General features: G+C 45.9%; 1 non-coding gene across 1 annotated transcript; it reads left to right on the forward strand.

The window, feature by feature from the left end:
• Nucleotides 1–471: 471 nt before the first annotated feature.
• Nucleotides 472–544, forward strand: TRNAE-CUC. The gene has a single exon. It is a non-coding gene; the product is annotated as a tRNA-Glu (tRNA).
• The last annotated feature ends 12559 nt before the right edge of the window (nt 545–13103 follow it).

Raw genomic sequence — 13103 nt, forward strand, 5'->3', positions numbered from 1 at the left:
AAAAAAAAAAAAAAACACACACAACATGTAAAGTGAGATGTTTTCACTGATCTGAATTTGGGGCATATTGACAAATGAAAAAGATTTAAATGCTTAACTGTGGGGTCAGACACACTCCTTTAGAACATTACTGCTTAGAACAACGAACATGAGATTATGCTTTTCAGTGTTACAAAGATGAAAATATATCTTGTCTATTTATCAAATTAATCACCCTAAAATCTAAAGACAAATGGGATTCCTAGGGCAGTATTCAGCCAGTAATTTAATACCTAAGTTTTTCTGATCAATAAACCATTGGCCTGTTAGAATATTTAAGTCATGCTTAAAGCCATTCAGAAAAAAAAAAACTATCAATTTAAGTTCTTTGAAAGCGTGTCTTTAATTTAAAATGTCATTTTTATTTATGCATTGCATTTTACATTATTATTAAACAACACCAAAAAATGTTCATAAAACTATTGAAGGGGCATCTAGCTGGCTCAGTCGGTAGAGCATGTGACTCTCGATCTCAGGGTTGTGAGTTCGAGCCCCACGCTGGGTGTAGAGATTACCTAAAAATAAAATCTTAAAAAAAATTGTTTTTAGTTGTTTAAAATATCTTTGAATCAGAAATGTCATCATTTATGTGTCTGCCTGTCCCTGCCACATGAGGACCCAAGAAGATGAGGAAGAGAACTTTCACTAGGACCCAACCATGCTGACTTCCCAGCCTCCGCAACTGTGGGAAATGCAAGTTTAAGACATGCCAGTAAATTCTGTTAGAGCAGACTGAACTAAGACAGATACCACGTGATAAGACACAGCCCTTGTCCTCGGTGAGCACACAGTAGAGTGTGGAACCGACCAGTGAGGAGAGCCTCATGGGGCAGAGGCCCACGCCCCTCCAGAGCCCAGAGGAGAGCCCCAGCCTCCCCAGGCATGGGATCAGGGAAGTGCCAGCTGTGGCTCCTGCACTGTTAAAGCCACAGACAGTCTTCAAAGATTCTCCAACAGAAAGGTTAAGAGATTTGCCCAGTGACTTTCAAACTACAGTCACAATTTACTGCGTGTCCAAATGTAGCACACTTACAATCACGCATTAAAAGTAATGCAAGTTATTGGTGCCTTAAAAAAAACCCTCATCATAAAATATATTTGAGGCCATGTAGTGATAAGAAACATTTGGCATGTTGAAGGGGAAAAAATTCAAGTGTGCTGTTGTAGAATTCTCCTCTGTAAAAACATCTGACTCTGTGTGCTTGGCTGGGAGGAAGCACAGTTTGAAAGAACTCAGTGTGGAACCCGGCCACCCCGCCTGAGCGCCCCCCACCCAGCTTAAGGCAAACAGTGCATGCTCGGCCGTGAAAGATTTCCACCTAAGCACCTCGCACCCAGAAACACAGCTAAAGCCCCCACGACAGCTCATTAGTGATTGCAGCCTCCGATGTGGGCTTGTGGCAATTGTGCAAAACCTTCCTCCAGCAAACCTTCAGAGGGGAAGGCAGAAGGCTCCCTGCTTGAGAAGCTGCCGCCCTTGTAATAGGCCATCTCTACTAACACGGAGCAGGAAAACGGGCTGGAAAGCTTCCTTCATGGGAACTTTTCCCCGGTGATAATACCTGCATCTTCAGTGCCGTACAGAAGCATGGAAAGGAGCATTCATTCTGGAGGAAGCTTCTGGAAGATCTTAGGGAGGTCATGCGTTGTACACAGCTAGTAAGGGAGACATCATGCTGTTCTAGCATCTTTGTTTTCAAAGTCATTTTTAAAGATTGCCCTAGAACAAAAAGCAGGGCAGTAAAAAGTCATCCTAGCTAGCTGTCTGCCCAGTGTCTGCTGTCCCGGGCAGCAGGTGCACGTGCCCAGGTGCGCATGATCACAGGAGCCGTGGTCCACTGTCTCCTTCAGCCCTCACAGCGTCTCCAGAGAGAAGCAGCAGTGTGGGCCCATCTCACAGATGGGAAAGCCAAGGTTCAGAGAAGCTGCTGAGCTGTCCCACGTCACACGACATACACGTTCCAACTGGCAGCTGCTGAGCTCCATGCCCCCACCCAGTGGCTCTGGATTGGGGCCCAGCACACTGACTGCCAGGGGCCCTCCATCAGCCTTTGATGACTCAGCACCGTGGGCTCAGGACAGACCCCAGAACCGCACGGAAGGGACAGGCGCTGCCCAGAGACAGGGAGCTCGGCACCCGGGGAGGCTGAGAAGCACTCCAGGCACCGGGCTACCTGGAGTTTAGAAGAAACGTTTTGAGAAGATAATTTGTAATCAGAAAAACCCCAGGGTCTGAGAAGCCTGCTTCCTCATCTTTCTTGGAGAAATTGAGACGACTTTAAATTACCCGACAAATTAGTTCATTTTAATGTCAGAATGCATGGAGAGGGGAAGGGTTTCTAAGGTGAAAGACGAATAAGTGTAATTGCTTCTTTTTTCAAGATCACAATATTACTTTGTTCATTATGAAATAATGACGCATTATTTAATCCCATTATGAAATAAATGAGATTGAGTAAATAGCACATCTGCATTCATGCAGTGATATAAAGTCAGGAAATGTTTATCCCACTGACATTTAAAAATAGCAGCTCAATTTTTCTTAGTAATGAAATTGTAGGTGTTTTCATTACAAAAATATATTTTATAAGAAATACAAATATGGCATTGTTAAATTAACTGTTAGGGAACCTCTCCGGCTCAAGGCCTTCCTGGATGGTTGGGCTTTGAAATGTGGATTCACTTCTTTGAAATGAAGCCGATCTATGGGCAGTGATCAATATCAAACAAAATCATCAGTGAAATGCGGAAGAACGAAAAAGTCAATATGAGTGAGGAAGGTTAAGTCCGAGAAGCCCTATTTCAGTAGGTCCACCTGCCCTCTTGTGGTCTTCATCTGTATGTCGCCTACCGGGCACATGGAAGACGATGCTGTGTTCATTTCCTTTGGCTATCTCCATCCTGCTATTTTACTTGATTAAAACAGTCATAATACTGCAAGCAGAATCAAAAAGACACATACCTAACTAAAAAAAAAAAAAAGGCTTTTAGAGATAGGGTATCCTAACCAGTATCCTACGTGACTGTGTGAATCCCTCGCCACAGAGCCCTGTCCCCAAATTTTTCCAATTCTTTTCCAGCCAGCATGTGCTAGAGACCCCTCTGCTAGGGACTGGAACCCGCAAGGTGCACTCACATTTGGTGATAGCCATATTGGAGCAGAAGCCATTTTACTATTTCTCTTGCTCCAGCTACTAGGACTGCACCCCATGTGACCCCCAACATAACGATGCGAAACCGCCATTCTGTGAGTCAGGAATTCGGGCAGGGGATGGTTTGTCTGGGACTCCACGTGGAAGATTTAAAGGCTCTGGGCTGGAAACATTTGAAGGCCCGTTCGTTCTCTGGGGGATGAGGCTGGCTAGAGGCTGGGGACCTCAGTTTCTCTTGCACGTGGGTCCTCACCAAGGCCAGGGCAGGCTTCTTCAGAGTGCGGCGGCTATGTTTCCAGGGGTGAGTGTCCCCAGGAGAGAGAATGAGAGGCAGAAGCTCTGTCTGTTTTCATGACCAGCCTTAGAAGTCAGATATGCTCAGCGCCACCATACCCTGTTGATCACAAGGGGCAGCCCTGATTCAGTGTATGAAGAAACCAAATCAGGGAATGAGTACAAGGAGATATAGATCATTGGGGTCCATCCTGAAGACGGGCTGCGTGTATTTTCATAATGAACCTATATTGTGTTCTATTTCTATTTTTCAGTGAGGTATGGCTGCTTCACCTCCTGCCCTTGGTCCTAGCGTGCTCTGCATCTGACTGCAGGCCAGTGTGGAGGACTGAAGCCCCCTCTCCTTCCTGCTTGAGTGCCTCTGGAAGAATGATCGAGGGAGATGTCCCAAATAGAGTGAATCGTCCCAGGGAAAAAGCGAAATCTTCCAGGATCTAGCTCTGGAAGGAAAAAGGGAGGGCAGAGGAGGGATGCTAGCACAGATGGGTGGAGGTGGTCAGCCTTCGGCGGGTAGGGGGAATGCAGACTTCTCTCTTCTCTTTGGAGAAGTCTCCCATCTACCCCCACCTCCACCTGCCTGTTAAGAGATTCCATCAAGGACATCTGCGAGAAATGAGAATGACTAATAAACATTAAAGAAAAAAACACATCAATTTCACTAGTAACCCTGGAAACAGACATTGAAGCCACATTCAGATACCCTGAAGGGATTTTTTTAGGTAGGAAGGGTGGGGTCAGAATGCTTTCTCAATGAGTGGAACCTCATTTAATCTGAAAAATGTACTGCTACCTATAATTATCTGAGTATAACTCAAGTCTTAATTCAGATCTTCCATTTTTAAAAATATAAGTGTTTTTGGTTCTGAAAAAATAGCCTCGTATTCAGGAATACCAAAGACTGGTTTCGGATCACTGCCCACAAAGCTATCTCAGGGGACAGATTTGCAGCCAGAGGCTGTCAAGGTGTGCCAGTCGACTGTAGGACAGAGAACTCACCATTGATCTGGAACATTCTGCATTGTGGTCAGAAAGGAGACCATCAAGGGCAAGGCTGGGGAGTATAAGGATCCTGAAAACATGACACGGGGCCTGGGCCTCAAACAACAGGTGAACGGGATCCAGGATGTCCTCGACAGGGTGTGTGGGAGAGCCGTCTAGATAGAGGGAACAGCATGAGCCAAGGGCCAGTGGTGTCAGCCACACCCATATGCTTGGGAGATGACAGGTACCGGTGTTCTGGTTGGTGGTATGTGGAAGTTGGCACCAGAGTAGTTAACGACCATGACAGGGAGGCTGAACTTAATCAACTGATGTGAGTCTCCAGTATTTTTCAGCAAGGGCACCGGCATTTGGGTAAATTCTGGAAAAATCACTCTGTGCACCGTAGCCAACAAGGAGCAAGAGGATATGCCAAAAGATAACGGCAGGAAGCTGAGTCAGGGGTGATTGCAGCAGTGGAACTGGGAACAGAAAGAAGGAAATTATAAGAGAGACCTTTCTATGGCAGAATGGCAGGATGCAGGGGTGAGAGGCAGAGAGGCATTAGGGTGGACACCCAGGCTTTGGCCTTGCTGACGGGATAGATGGTGGTGTCTTTCACTGAACGCAGAACATGAGGAGGGGGAAGAGTCAGTCTGGGAGAGACCTTGAGCTTACAGCTGGACTTGCTCAGGGTACGTGCTTCTGAGACCACCAGCGCCCAACTCTGGCTCTGCCTAGGAGCACATGTCTTATTAACTCTTTTCTCCTCCCTGCAGCAACAGGCACTGCAAGAGGGACATGACTCTCTCTCGTGTTGCATCTCTGGGGCCTAGAATGGGACCTCAGGAAGATTCCGCAAGTTTTGCTGAATACATGGTTCTGTACATAAGTGATTGGCCAACAAAATGCGTGCAAGAGAGAGGAGAGGGAAGAGGATGGGAGGGGAAAGGGTCCGGGGTACCCTGAGGCCCGCCATCTGAGAAATAGTTGAAAAGCAGAAAGCTCATGCAGGTGGTGGGAAAGAGCAGGCGGGAGGGGCAAGAGAACCAGCCCAGCTGTACCGTCCCCAGCTCTCCCCACGTCAACAGACACAGCGACAGGCAGCAATGAGCCCCTCAGACATGGTCCCTGGATGAAAAGCTCGTGCTGACCCTGTGGGCTGGAATGGGTCAGAACTGGTTTTGTCCATTTCCATGCAGTATCTCCTCTCTGTAGACAGTTCACAGGAATCATCCAACTGGTGCATCCCCCCGCCATTTTCTTCCTAGACATGGAATCACACACCCACTTCATTGTCTCATCTTTCTATATCATATTTACAGAAGGGAAGTTTCCTAAGTATCATTAATTACCTTGAAAAATTCAGTAAGTGGAAAGACCTAACGAGGGATTACTTTTTATTAATGGTGGTAACTGGGACATCTGTTTAGGAGTCAACAGCCCTCCAGATGAAAGCTGAGATACGGAGGCCTATGGCACTTGATTGAATTTCGTATTTATGTCTACAAATCCAATTTATTGTATTATATATTTGCCTATGATATACTGATATAAATTAAAATTTATCTTAATAATACTCAGAAAACCCTAAATAAATGGCAGTGTTCAAAACATGAAAAACAAAAATGTTTGCTTGACTTGGAAGCCTCACGTGATGGTCTTGTTCTGAGTAACAGCATCTGTTAAACAATTAATTGTTTTGCTGATCCATTAAATTTTTTGTGGTCAGACTCATTTAGCAACAGAAAATTGAGACAACAGGGAAACCGATCTCCCCAAATCCTGCCCCTATCACAGAGGTCAGATCGCGATTGTAGGGCTCCGTCCTTAGCCCTAAGCAGATAGTTTTTTAGTTGTAAACACAGTGTGCTTTGTATCCTGCTTTTTTTCACTTAACATTATCTGATTCTTTTTTATGAGCAATGAAATTTGATATGAGGTGGCTGCTCACACGGGTTTTTGAGAGACCATTGTTGGAAGGATTGGTGAGCATTTTCTAAGCCCCATCGACTTCAGGGAATCAGGAAATTAAACTTTTTATTTATTGGTCTTTGACTTTCCCATAAATGGACACAGTTCCACCTTGTTTGGCTGCATTGTAAAAGCAGACACTGGCTGAACAAAGGCAAGCCGGTGAGTAATTAGGCATTAGGTGGAGGCAAGGCCGTGCTTTATGGGGCCATTAGTACTCACTCAGTGGCCTTTAAGCTTCGCGTCTGCTCCTTGGACATTAGTTACCATTAGTTTCTTTGATTTCAAAAAACTGGGGGCTTGGGGGGGAGGGGTGTCCAAATGTTTAAAAACGATAAACTGGCCTTTGTACAGTCTTTTAAGGGAAAGAATAAAGGGTCCTTGTCACACACGTGCTTTTTAAAAAACACATTGTCTGAATCTGAGTTGCTTGGACACTTACAGTATAGACAGTGTGGTCAACCCCGCAGAGCCCGCAGAAGCCGGCTCCCTGCTTTTCCACCCAGCGGTGGAGGGGGGATGTCCCCCCCTTGCCTCCGCAAGGTTCGTGACATCCCTGAAAGGCTCTGTTCTTATCCCACATTCCTCGGCCAGCCCACCGGGCTCGTGAGTCTTGACCAGTGCTCTGGGGGAAAACGGGTTTTTGCTGCGTGCACTTTTCCTGGTGAAATGCACTTCCTCATATATTTAGTTCAGAGCAAAAATTGTTTATCTTCTTTACCTGTGATCACAGCTATGAAATAAATAGCTAAAGGGAATCCATCGTCAGAGGGGAAGAGTTGGCGGGTTCTTTTCTACAAACGTGGCCTCCGGAAGACATTGTCGTCTTTGTAGAGCCATCTGTACTCACCTGCGGTAGCTTTGTAAAGCAGAATGAATGTTGTGGCTTCTAGCACGGAACAAGCCCATTTTGTTAAGAATCGTAAGTCTTAAAAATAAAAAACCCTCTAGTTTTAGTGATTGGCTATCTGGAAACACTCCCTCATTGATTAGCGCCGTATTGTCCATGAGGGCCAGCTAGTAAACTCAGCGCTGAGCCAAGGTCAAGGTCAAAGGGATGAATGTGAGCCTGTCTTCAAGGTGCTTGCCACCTGGGAGGGGAAGCCAATACTTCACATCACAGTGGTCTCAGGGCTGTGTGGGAGCTCAGAGGAGAAAGAAGAAATGTTACTTCCCTCTGGGGGCCAGGGTGGAATGGCCAGGTCATTGCTTCATAAGGCAGGGGTCAAGGCCACATCAGACCCACTGCCAACCCAATATATTTTGTTCTCTCAGAGCTAATGCAATCTACTGTTGTTGCAGGAGAATTATGACTAGGGACCCAATTTGGTGAAGATTTCATGTCTCCCCAGAGCCCCCAGAAAGGAATGCAGCCCTGCCCACACTTGGATTTCTGTCCACTGAAACCCATTTTGACTCGGACCCCCAAAACTGTAATGTTTTAAACAAACAAACAAACAAAAATCCTCCTGTTGACCCTCTTCCTCCATCAAGCTAGCAAGCACCCCATCTCCTCCCTGTGTATCTAATCCTCGTCCTGAATTTAACCCCAGTGCCTAGATATCTGCTAGAGGTTTCCTCTGCCTCCCCAGGCATTCTGCTTCCATCGCCATCACCTCTCCCCCACCCAGTGCCTCCACCATCTATCTCCCCGCACACACGGCTCTATGTGAACGGGGCAAGCACCAAAACGTCCTGTCCTAACCATAAGATGGGAAAACAGACCTCATTCCAGCTGCTGAATAAACCCACAATCCCTTACCATTATCCTACTCTTAATTTTACCTATCATTAGGCTTTCAGTAAGTAAATAAACAAAACCAAAATAACTGCTTATATCCATAAGTAATCAAAATGTATTTAGTGCTTTAGCAAATAGTTTGTTTTTTTAATTTTCCTTTAATTAGCAGGGAAAGAATTAAAATCAATTTCTCATCCAGCCGATAAAAAATTAGACTCAGCTTCTGCCCCTACGCAAATCCCAATTTCAATGTACACAAGCAGCACATTCATAATTGTGCTTTAATATCATACGTATCCAATATTAACAACATTTCTATGACATTTATCTTATCTCCCTGATCACAGCTTAATAAAATTATAATTATGACCTTTCAAAGTATTATTGCTTGATCCACACTTAATCGGCATTCTTCGCTTGAAACCGTGAGTCTTGCCAGGGGGCTACTGCATTCCACCAACCAAGAGAGTCTAGACTTTGTGCACTAGGCGGAAGGGTGAGTCGGTCCTTGCTCCCCCTCGTTCCCCAATGCCCAAAGCAGGGGCTTGGGAAACAGTCGTTGAATGATGAGTAAACATGAGGTGTCGGGCATGTTTTCCATGTATTCACACCGGTATACGTGAGGATGTGGCTACGCGAAGCCCAAAGGGAAGGAGGCAGTTGGGGGGAGAGTGGGGGACAGGCTGTATTAGGAATGAGCTAAAAATCAGCCCAGATTGAGTTGGCAAACGTATCTGCTTTAATCAGAACTGTCCTGATCGGCTGAAGGCGCTGAGCTCTTCAACGACTGTGCGCACACAGAGCCAAATCCTTCCTTTCAAAGATGCCGAATGTGACAGATGTCAGGCATGGGTTTGGTGAGGCTTTGGTGCCTGTCTGTTCTCGGAGGAACAATCCGATTTCTCCCATGGGATGATGTTGAGACTTGGCCGTCCTCTTCTGGGCCGGCGGTGGTGTCTGTTGAAGAAGGATTGCACATGCCACTTGCGGCTGATGAGAATCACGGAAGCTTAGACCAAGGTGATAAACAGCAGGAGATGACTTAGGACAGTTTTGGGATTTCTCCTTCGGGCTGAAGGAATAGCAGTGTGTTCTTGGGCAGGGAAGGCCAGATGCTACCCTGGTCGTTTATAATCCCATGAACAACGATATGACCCCGGGTGACGAGTGCACATGTTCTGTCTGCTGGGAACTCATGTCATCCCCTACAAACGACGTGGCCAGACTGGTGCCCAGGTGGAGCTGAAATAATGCTTCTTGGACCTGACCTCCTGACGCTGGCTCCTATTTGGGCAGGGGGAGGGAAAGACGGGAAGAAAATGGGATGTGTGCTCTGGTGCCTGTATTGCCCAATTTGGAAACTTGCAGATCTGTTTGATTTCGACTGGGAGAGAGAACACAGCATTTGATGTGATTTTGGTCAGCCTGTGCAGAAATCACACGTTACACCTAACAAATTCAACAATTTCATAGAGCCGTAGTCAAGCGTGTGAGTTACGATTTTATTCATTCCATTTATTCAGTGAGTCAGGCTCTGACAGGGGGTTGATTTGTTGTTTAATATTTGGGGGGGTTATTTTGGTATATTCTTAACGTGTTTACTTAAATACTGCGTGTTAAATGAGATGTTTTCATTTGTTTTGATAGGTACTTATAAAGGCAACGTACAGCATTTCACACTTACACAGCGCTGAGTCCTCAACACGGCACCAGGACTCGAGAATGACTACCCAGCATGTTTGGGAAGTGCCAGCCTCACTTTACCCAGAGCAAAGCGGGGCTTGAGCAGTGCTGCCAAGCCCCCAGACCCAGAGCCCAGCTGAAGGGGCTCTTCCCCAATCTCGGTCTCCCACTATCCCACTAGGACCAAAGATTATGGGCAGCAGCGAAGAGCCCAGAGGAGGAAATTGATTCTTCTTGCTTGTTTTGTGGTTCTTAGGGTGTTACCATAACAGCATGGATTCTTCCCTGAACTCAGCAGAACATATGGGAAACCTATACTTAGCTTGTCATTTCAAGCCCTTCCTCCCCCACACCCAGCTCTCCCCCCCAGAAGTCCTCAATATGGTACCAATTCTGTAGGTTAAAAAAAAAATGTTCAATTGGATGAAGGGTCCTTTGGTCTTGACCCATGGGACAGCAGCGATGTGTCCGGAACTTTGATTGGAGTTGCAGTCGACCACTAACGCGCCAAGCGGACATCATCCCTGGAATGGCTATCCTATCGGCCGCGGCAGGGGCAGCACAGCCACCGCATCTGAATCCGGTGCAGAGCCACCAGAAGAGAGATGGCTTCGGCCAAAGACAGCTACAGAATGTGCAAAACAAAGAGACGGCACAAGGCGATCTAAAATAGTCATAAATGTCAAAACAGACCAAATGAGAATGCACTCCTCTGCCTAAAAATAGGGGGTGTTTCAGAGTTGGCTTCATATAGGGAATCATCACTCTGCTCTTTTAACTCTCGTGTTGAAGGGTCTTAGATCTGGATTTTTATAAATGAGAAACCCAATAGCTATGCACATGCTTACAACATGCACAGGAACTGAAGCCTCCTGGAATACTTCTAGAATGGATACCAGGCAACATCTCTCCAAAAGAGCGTTACTAAGCCATCAGCTGTTCTTTTAGTGTCGAAGTCATTTCTAGGATGGCACAAGTCCAAGTCTCATTCATTAAGACAGAAGAAATCTATAAACACCTGCACGTAATTGATTAGTAAGTTGGGGTTTCTTTAACTGGCTATTTATTCCTCTGTTCAAAACAACACACTAAAACAAAGAGCCAACAATGGCAAGTCATTGACGTTGTGCCAAGTTATTAGAGACTTTTATTTTTGTAAAGTGGGTTATTGTATTTGGGGAGTCAACCTAAGTCCCGCAGGGCATCCCTTCCATTCAAGGGCTGAGGTCCTTTTGTTCTTGGTCCACTGGACCAAGAACAAACGGTGAGGTGTGAGGTCATTGGACATTGGTGTTTACTTTTTACGTAGAAAACAATTAAAGAGAGAAGACTGGATTTAAGGGCAAGTTATCTAAATTGTGTTTGTGTCTATGGTAAATATACCCCTCACTCTTTAATCCCAAAGAGCAGAGGCTGAGCTTCCCCCATCACCTCGTCCCTCCTTCACATAATTGCAGATTTAGTTCTGCACGCCTTTTTGGTAATTTTGTGAATTTCATCCCTAGGATGTTGAATTTTGAGTCATTCCTATCAGAGATTGTTGGTGTTTGGGCAAAGATAGGTGAGACGAGGCAGAGGTGAGGCAAGTGAGAGTTTGGCCCAAGGCAGGGTGCGGTGGGGAGGTGTGGGGGAGGTGGGGTGGAGCGGGGGGCCCTGGGAACGGACAGGGAAATGGGAGGGAATACACCTCAGGAGACCCGCATTCCTGTAAGTTAGAGTGTCAGAGACTGCTTTGCAAAGAACTCATCACATAACCTTGTGCGTGGGGGCGGGGACCTGAGAATCATGCCCAGGGCAATCCCCAGAAGATTTCCAAGCATTCAAGTACTTGGAATGTCTGGATGAGGCAGGGGTGCCAAGAAGCAGGACTGGACACCAGAAGCAGCTCCGATGTCATCGAATCTGCTATAAAGCACTCTATTAAAACAAGCCTAAACCAAAACAAAGCATCTCTTTGCAACTGGGGACAGGAAGGAGCCTTCACACAGTCTCCCTCAGAAAAGGAAAGGTAAATAGAAACCTCCCTGAGGACTGATTTAACGTGTATAAAATGTCACTGGGTAGTCTCTCCATTTTAGTGTGCCATTTTTAGAAACTTAATGTTAGTGAATATGAAAACAGTTTGTAAAGGCTGTGATAGGGATTAATAGGACTCCACTGTCTCCTTGCAACCTTTCTCCTAGGATCTGAAGGTCCTCAACAGGGAATTCTCCCTAAGGGGGGCTGAGGATGAACCCAGTCCCCCGAAATGGGCAGTAATGACTATAACCTCAAAACCAACACAAAGGGTTGGGAATATTTGGTTGGCCAAACATTGTGTGCTCTTCAAGGTAAGAAACTGTTATTCACGCAACTGCCCAGATGTGAACGTGATTTAATATCACTCCCATTATTGTGCTATGTTATTCAGAAAAAGGGGCTTGTCTAGGTGTAATTGTGGACCTTAAGATATGGAGTTGTCCTTCTGCCACATGAGCCCTCACCAAACACTAAATCTGTCCCGCCATGACCTTGGACTCCCCAGCCCTTCAGAACTGTGAGAAATAAAGGTCTGTTGTTAATAAGCAAATAAACAAACAAAAAAGATATGGATATTAAACTGGGTGGGTCTGGGGCGCCTGGGTGGCTCAGTTGGTTAAGCATCTGCCTTCAGCTCAGGTCATGATCCCAGGGTTCTGGGTCCTGGGATCGAGCCCCATGTTGGGCTCTCTGCTCTGTGGGGAGACTGTTTCTCCCTCTCCCTCTGTCTACTGCTCCCCCTGCTTGTGCTCTCTCTCTCCCCATCAAATAAATAAAATCTTAAAAAAACAAACAAACTGGGTAGGTCTGATCTAATTGTGTGCTCCCATTAAAAACAACAAACAAACAACAATAACAGACTTTTCCTAATGAGACAGATCACAAAATGTAAGAGAGAGCTAAACTCCATTGCTGGCTTTGAAGCTAGTTGAAGTGATACAGCGAGTTAAGCAGCAACTTCCAGGAGCTAAGAATGGCCCGTGGCTAAGAGCCAACGGGGAAACAGGCATCTAGGTCCTACAAGCACAAGGAACTGAGTTCTGCCACAACCACACGTGTGCCCAAACCATGAGCTAATAGATGGGTGTTTTAAGCCTCTACGTTTATGGCAATTTGTTACAAGCAACAGAAAATGAGCACACTGTTATACTGTAACTATGCCAGAGAGTATCATTAGGGGAAATTGGGTGAAAGGGACACAGAACCTTACTGTACTTTTTTTT

Source organism: Ailuropoda melanoleuca, chromosome 6 (genome assembly GCF_002007445.2).
Source record: "Ailuropoda melanoleuca isolate Jingjing chromosome 6, ASM200744v2, whole genome shotgun sequence".
Taxonomy (NCBI): Eukaryota; Metazoa; Chordata; class Mammalia; order Carnivora; family Ursidae; genus Ailuropoda; species Ailuropoda melanoleuca.